This window comes from Tamandua tetradactyla, chromosome 3, assembly GCF_023851605.1.
Source record: "Tamandua tetradactyla isolate mTamTet1 chromosome 3, mTamTet1.pri, whole genome shotgun sequence".
Taxonomy (NCBI): Eukaryota; Metazoa; Chordata; class Mammalia; order Pilosa; family Myrmecophagidae; genus Tamandua; species Tamandua tetradactyla.
The window spans coordinates 7,320,938-7,328,736 of NC_135329.1; the positions used below are offsets into that span (position 1 = coordinate 7,320,938).

At 38.6% G+C, this 7,799-nt stretch overlaps 1 protein-coding gene across 8 annotated transcripts in view; it reads left to right on the forward strand.

The window, feature by feature from the left end:
- The window catches only part of LOC143676936 (protein FAM228B-like), a 60,663-nt gene extending 53,235 nt beyond the window's left edge, over positions 1 to 7,428 (forward strand). For all 8 annotated transcript variants that reach the window (XM_077152244.1, XM_077152249.1, XM_077152243.1 and 5 more), the window contains one exon: positions 7,247 to 7,428. The gene's annotated coding sequence lies outside the window, so the exon portion shown is untranslated. The remainder of the gene's footprint in view (positions 1 to 7,246) is intronic.
- Positions 7,429 to 7,799: the final 371 nt, after the last annotated feature.

The window sequence follows — 7,799 nt, forward strand, 5'->3', positions numbered from 1 at the left end:
CCCTGAGTCCCTGCTCCTATTTTTCCATTCTTTTCCCTATAGTTTCTGTTTCATTTGGATTTCAGATGTTCCATCCTCCAGTTCACTAATCCTAAGCTCTGTCTCTTGAAATCTACCATTGTAGGTTTCCATTATTTTTTTTCATCTCTTCTACTGTATCTTTCATTCCCATAAGTTCTGTGATTTGTTTTTTCAGATTTTCCATTTCTTCTTTTTGTTCATTCCTTGCCTTCTTCATGTCCTCCCTCAATTCACTGATTTGGTTTTTGATGAGGTTTTCCATTTCTGCTCGTATATTCTGAATTAGTTGTTTCAGCTCCTGTATCTAATTTGAACTATTGGTTTGTTCCTTTGACTGGGCCATATCTTCAATTTTCCTGGTGTGATTTGTTATTTTTTTGCTCACATCTAGACATTTAATTACCTTAATTAGTTTATTCTGGAGATTGCTTTCACTTATCTTACCTAGGGTTTCTTGCTAGATGAGTTTGTTGTCTATCTGTTCTTTGACCTTCAGTTCAGCTTTTTGTGGGCCTCTAGCTTAAGTTTTGCTTAACAGAGGGTAATTTTTCAGTTCTTGTTTTCTTGTTTCTTGTCCTGCTTGTAAGGTGCCTTTTCCCTCCCCACCCTTAGGAGGGTCTCCATAGGTATTACAGACTCCAGCTGGGTTTTCCCGGACTAAACTGGCCTCCTATCAGGGGGAAGGAGTCACCTGCGTCAGTTTTCCCTGAGGGTGAGACCCAGCAGGTTGAAAGACTTTCCTGTGAAGTCTCTGGGCTTTATTTTTCTTATCCTGCCCAGTATGTGGTGCTTATCTGCCTGCGGGTCCCACCAGCAAAAGATGTGTGGCTCCGTTAACTTTGGAAGGCTCTCCCTGCTAGGGGTGTGGCGGAGACAGAGGAGAGGTTGTAGGCTGGTTTAAATGGCCTCAAATTGCCAAGCCCTGGGGTCTGAATTCCTTGAGAGAGGGATTCCACCTAAGTTGGGCTTCACCTCTCCCCTGGGGAAGGCACAGGCAGGAGACAACCCTGAAAGTAGTCTGTTTCTGCCTATGCCTGGGGCAGTTGCATCCCGAGTAGTCCCACTGCTGAATCCAGAGGCAACCAAGCCTCCGTAGAAACAGCCACAAAAACTTCCATTTCATCCCCTTTCCTCTTTTTCAGTTAGCCCAATAAGTGACCTCCACCTTGACCAGTTTCGCCTGAGCTGGGGGCCTATTTTTAGTAGTCAGAATTTATTAATGCCACAATTGGTGTTTGGTTGGACTCAGTCCCTGCTACTGTTAGAGTGTCTTTCCTTTCCCTCCAGGAAGCCGCCTGTGGGGGAGGGATGTCGGGTGCCGGGTGCCGCAGCTTGGGGAACTCACGGTTCCAGAGACTTGCAGCCAGTCCAGCTGGTCCAGACTGGCGTATGCTGTGTGTCTGGTCACTATCATGGCTCTGGGAGCTGTTCTGTACTGTTTCTGGTTATTTAGTAGTTGTTCTGGAGGACGAACTAAAACATGCACATTGCTAAGCCGCCATCTTGGAACAACTTTTAAAAAGGGGAATTTATCAAGTTGCAAGTTTATAATTCTAAGGCCATAAAAATGTCCAAATGAAGGCAAGACTATAAAAATATCCAAATGAAGGCATCTAGGGAAAGATATCTTGGTTCAAGAAGGCTGATGATGTTTGGGGTTTCTCTTTCAGCTGGAAAGGCACATGGCAATATCAGCTAGCTTTCTCTCCCAACTTCATGTTTCATGAAGCTCCCCTGGGGGCATTTTCCTTCTTCATCCCAAAGGTCTCTGGTTGGGTGGACTCTGTTGGTTCTGGTTGTTCTGAAGCTTTTTCCAAAATGGTTCCCTTTTAAAGGGCTCCAGTAAGCAACCCCACCTTGACTGGATGGAGATACATTCCATGGAAATCATCTAATCAAAAGTTACCACCCACAACTGGGCGAGTCACATTTCCTAGGAAACAATAAAAAAGGTCCCGCTCAGCAATATTGAATAAGGATTAAAGGACATGACTTTTCTGGGGTACATAATAGCTTCAAACAGGTAGAGAGAAGTGGACACCTCTTTCATAATAGTTGGAGACTTAAATTCCCCACTCTCATCAATGGATAAAACATCTAGACAGATGATCAGTAAGGAAACAGAGATTTTAAATAATATGATAAATGAACTAGACTTAACAGACATTTACAGAACATTACACCCCACGACAGCAGGACACATGTTTTTCTCCAGTGCTCCCGGATCATTCTCAAAGATAGAGCATATGCTAGTTCACAAAGCAAGTCTCAACAAATTTAAAAGATTGAAATTATACAAAATACTTTCTTGGAACATAATGGAATGAGGTTGGAAATCAATAACAGGCAGAAGACCAGAAAATTCACAAATACGTGGTGGCTAAACAACAACTTTTAATCAGTGGGTCAAAGAAGAAATTACAAGAGATATCAGTAAATTTCTCAAGGCAAAAGAAAAAGAAAGCACAGCATATCAAAATTTATGGGACACAGCAAAGGCAGTGCTAAGAGGGAAATTTATTGCCCTAAATGCCTATATCAAAAAAGAAGAAAGGGCAAAAATCGAGGAATTAACTGTCCACTTGGAAGAACTGGAGAAAGAACAGCAAACTAACCCAAAGCAAGCAAAAGGAAAGAAATAACAAAGATTAGAGCAGAAATAAATGAAATTGAGAACATGAAAAAAATTGAGAAAATCAATAAAACCAGAAGCTGGTTCTATGGGAAAATCCATAAGATTGATGGACCCTTAGCAAGATTGACAAAAAGAAGAAGAGAGAGGGCGCAAATAAATAAGATCAGAAATGGAAGAGGAGACATAACCACTGACCCCACAGAAATAAAGGAAGTAATAACAGGATACTATGAACAACTTTATGCCAAAAAATACAACAATGTAGATGAAATGGACAACTTCCTAGAAAGGCATGAACAACCAACTTTGTCTCGAGAAGAAAGAGATGACCTCAACAAACCAATCACAAGTAACGAAATTGAATCAGTCATTGAGAAGCTCCCCTCAAAAGGAATGTCCAGGACCAGATGACTTCACTTGTGAATTCTAGCAAACATTCCAGAAAGAATTAATACCAATCCTGATCAAACTCTTCAAAAAAATTGAAGAGGAGAGAAAGCTACCTAATTCATGCTATGAAGCCACCATCACCCTCATACCAAAGCCAAACAAAGATATTACAAAAAAAAGAAAACTACAGACCAATCTCTCTAATGAATATAGATGCAAAAATTCTCAACAAAATTCTAGTAAATCGAATCCAGCAACACATTAAAAGAATTATACATCATGACCAAGTAGGATTCATCCCAGGTATGCAAGGATGGTTCAACATGAGAAAATCAGTTAATGTAACACACCATATCAACAAATCGAAGCAGAAAAACCACATGATCATCTCAATTGATGCAGAAAATGCATTTGACAAAATTCAACATCCTTTCCTGTTGAAAACACTTCAAAGGATAGGAAGACAAGGGAGGTTCCTTAAAATGATAAAGGGAATATATGAAAAACCCACAGCTAATATCATCCTCAATGGGGAAAAACTGAAAACTTTCCCCCTAAGATCAGGAACAAGACAAGGATGTCCACTATCACCACTGTTATTCAACATTGTGTTGGAAGTTCTAGCCAGAGCAATTAGACAAGAAAAAGAAATACAAGGCATCAAAATTGGAAAGGAAGAAGTAAAACTCTCACTGTTTGCAGATGATATGATACTATATGTCAAAAACCCTGAAAAATCCACAGCAAAACTACTAGAGCTAATAAACGAGTACCGAAAAGTGGCAGGTTACATGTCAACACTCAGAAATCTCTAGTGTTTTTATACATTAGTAATGAACAATCTGAGGGGGAAATCAAGAAAAAAATTCCATTTACAATTACAACCAAAAGAACAAAATATTTAGGAATAAATTTAACTAAAGTAACAAAAGACCTATACAAAGAAAACTTCCAGAAATTGTTAAAAGAAATCACAGAACCCAAATAGATGGAAGGGCATACCGTATTCATGGATTGGAAGACTAAATATAGTTAAGGTGTCAATTCTACCTAAGTTGATTTACAGATTCAATGCAATACCAATCAAAATCCCAACAACTTACTTTTCAGAAATAGAAAAACCAATAAGCAAATTTATCTGGAAGGGAAGGGTGCCCCAAATTGCTAAAAGTATCCTGAGGAAAAAAAATGAAGCCAGAGGTCTCATGCTGCCTGACTTTAAGGCATATTATGAATCCACAGTGGTCAAAACAGCATGGTACTGACATAAAGATAGCTATATTGACCACATGAATTGAATAGAGGGTTCAGATATAGACCCTCTCATCTATGGACATTTGATCTTTGATAAGGCAGTCAAGCCAATTCACCTGGGAAAGAATAGTCTTCAATAAATGGTGCCTAAAGAACTGGATATCCATATGCAAAAGAATGAAAGATGAACCATATCTCACACCCTATACAAAAGATAACTCAAAATGGATCAAAAACCTAAACATTAGGTCTAAGACCATAAAACAGTTAGAGGAAAACGTGGGGAAATATCTTATAAATCTTATACTTGGAGGCAGTTTTATAGACCCTACACCACCAAAGCAAGAGCACTGAAGAAAGAAAGAAAGAAATGGGAACTCCTCAAAATTAAACACTTTTGCCTATCAAAGAACCTCATCAAGAAAGTAGAAAGACAGCCTACACAATGGGAGACAATATTTGGAAACGACATATCAGATAAAGGTCTAGTATCCAGAATTTATAAAGAGATTGATCAACTCAACAACAAAAAGACAACCAATCTAATTACAAAATGGGAAAAAGACTTGAACAGACACTTCTCAGAAGAAGAAATACAAATGGCCAAAAGGCACATGAACAGATGCTCAACTTCCCTGGCCATTAGAGAAATGCAACTCAAAACTACAATGAGATATCATCTCACACCCACCAGAATGGCCATTATCAACAAAACAGGAAATGACAAGTGCTGGAGAGGATGTGGAGAAAGAAGCACACTTATTCACTGTTGGTGGGAATGCCAAATGGTGCAACCGCTGCGGAAGGCAGTCAGGCCATTCCTCAAAAAGCTGAATATAGAATTGCCATATGACCCGGCAATACCATTGCTAGGTATCTACTCAGAGGACTTAAGGGCAAAGACACAAATGGACATTTGCACACCAATGTTTATAGCAGCATTATTTACAATTGCAAGGAGATGGAAACAGCCAAAATGTCCATCAACAGACGAGTGGCTAAACAAACTGTGGTATATACATACGATGGAATATTATGCAGCTTTAAGACAGAATTAAGTTATGAAGTATGTAACAACATGAATGGACCTTGAGAACACTATGCTGAGTGAGACTAGCCAAAAACTAAAGGACAAATACTGTATGGTCTCACTGATATGAACTGACATTTGTGAATAAACTTGGAATATGTCGTTGGTAACAGAGACCATCAGGAGATAGAAATAGGGTAAGATATTGGGTAATTGGAGCTGAAGGGATACAGACTGTGCAACAGGACTGGATACAAAAACTCAGAAATGGACAGCGCAATAGTACCTAACTGTAATACAATTATGTTAAAACACTGAATGAAGCTGCATGTGAGAATGATAGAGGGAGGAGGGCTGGGGGCATAAATGAAATCAGAAAGAAATATAGATGATAAAGATTGAGATGGTATAATCTAGGAATGCCTAGAGTGTATAATAATAGTGACTAAATGTACAAATTTTAAAAACGTTTGTGCATGTGGAAGAACAAAGGAATGTCATTACTGCAGGGTGCTGAAAATAGATGGTAATTAATATTTTAAAATGTCACCTTCTGTGTGAGACTAAAGCAAAAAATGTTTATTAGTTACAAAATTTATATTCTGACTAGTGCATTTCCTAATATAACTTATGTCAATAGCTTGATTGAATACCATAAGCACTTGGAATCTTGGGTAGGACATGAGATTTTGTTGGTTTGTCCAGAGGATGCCCTGATGAATCCCAGAGTGATTTGATCAGTGACTGGAAAAGTATTTGCAAAGTCCCCTTTGGGGAGTGGTGAGAACGGGGAGAAATTCAACTTCCCCAAGTTGAATTTTTGATATTCTCAAAAGCAGTGTGAACAACCAAGGCTATAGGCAGAGCCCCCAGTGTTGGGGTTTGTTCATATGAAACTTAACCCCACAAAGGATAGGACACGTCTACTTAAAATTTAGGCCTAAGAGTCACCCCCAAGAGAGCCTCTTTTGTTGCTCAGATGTGGCCTCTCTCTCCAGCCAACACAACAAGCAATCTCACCACCCTCCCCCTGTCTACATGGGACATGACTCCCAGAGGTGTGGACCTTCCTGGCAACATGGGACAGAAATCCTAGAATGAGCTGAGACTCAGCATCAAGGAATTGAGAAAACCTTCCCGACCAAAAGGGGGAAGAGTGAAATGAGACAAAGTGTCAATGGCTGAGAGATTCCAAACAGAGCCGAGAGGTTATCCTGGAGGTTATTCTTACACATTAAGTAGATATCACCTTGTTATTCAAGATGTAATGGAGAGGCTGGAGGGAACTTCCTGAAAATGTAGAGCTGTGTTCCAGTAGCCCTGTTTCTTGAAGATGATTTTATAATGATATAACTTTTGCAATGTGACTCTGTGATTGTGAAAACCTTGTGTCTGATGCTCCTTTTATCTACCTTGTCAACAGACGAGTAGAACATATGGAATAAAAATAAATAATAGGGGGAACAAATGTTAAAATAAATTTAGTTTGAAATACTAGTGATCAATGAAAGCGAGGGGTAAGGGGTATTTATTTTTCTGTTTTTATTTCATTTCTTTTTCTGTTGTCTTTTTATTTCTTTTTCTGAATTGATACAAATGTTCTAAGAAATGATGAATATGCAACTAAGTGATATTGTGAATTACTGATTATATATGTAGAATGGAATGATCACATGTTAATATTTTAGTTCATTTGATGTTAATTTTTTTAAATTAATAAATAAATAAATTTAAGAAAAAAACAGCCAAAACAAAAAAAAAAAAATAGAAGAGGCTGAGGCACGTTAGGTGGCAACCCTGCCTGTGAGATGAGTCTCTGATTCTGGCAGGAGGTCTAGGTTTCAGGGGACTCAGCTCAGCTAAGCTGAGGAACTCCATCATACCTAACTCTTCTCTTTTTTTTCTTCCTTGGAAAGGTTTTTAGCAACTAAAGAGAACAGATCCTGATCTTTGACTGGTGAAAGAGGACTGGAAAAAAGCTGCTTCAGAGGACGCCATGTACTAGTAGAAATCATTTAGGGTGAGGGCCAAGGAAAGCACTCAAGAATTGTTCAATTGCTAAGGAAAGCATCTGCAATAAATTTCATTTAAATTTTGAGTTCAGTGTCTGGGTAATAATTAAGAAATTACAATACCATGCATCGATAGTTATTACAAATGTATTTTTTCCCAGAACTTAAGAAATATTACCTGAAAGATCCAAATGATACAGGCATTCCTAGGAGATATTGCAGGCTTGGTTCCATACCACTGCAATAAAACAAATCACATGAAGTTTCCGGTTGCACAGTGTATATAAAAGTTATGTTTATTCTGTACTATAATCTGTTAACTGTGAAGTAGCATCATGCCTAAAAACACAATTTAGATATCTTAATTATATTGTGACACAGACCAGGACCCAGCATCAAGGGATTGAGAGAAACTTCTTGAGCAAAAGGGGCAAGAGAGAAGTGAGACAAAGCTTCA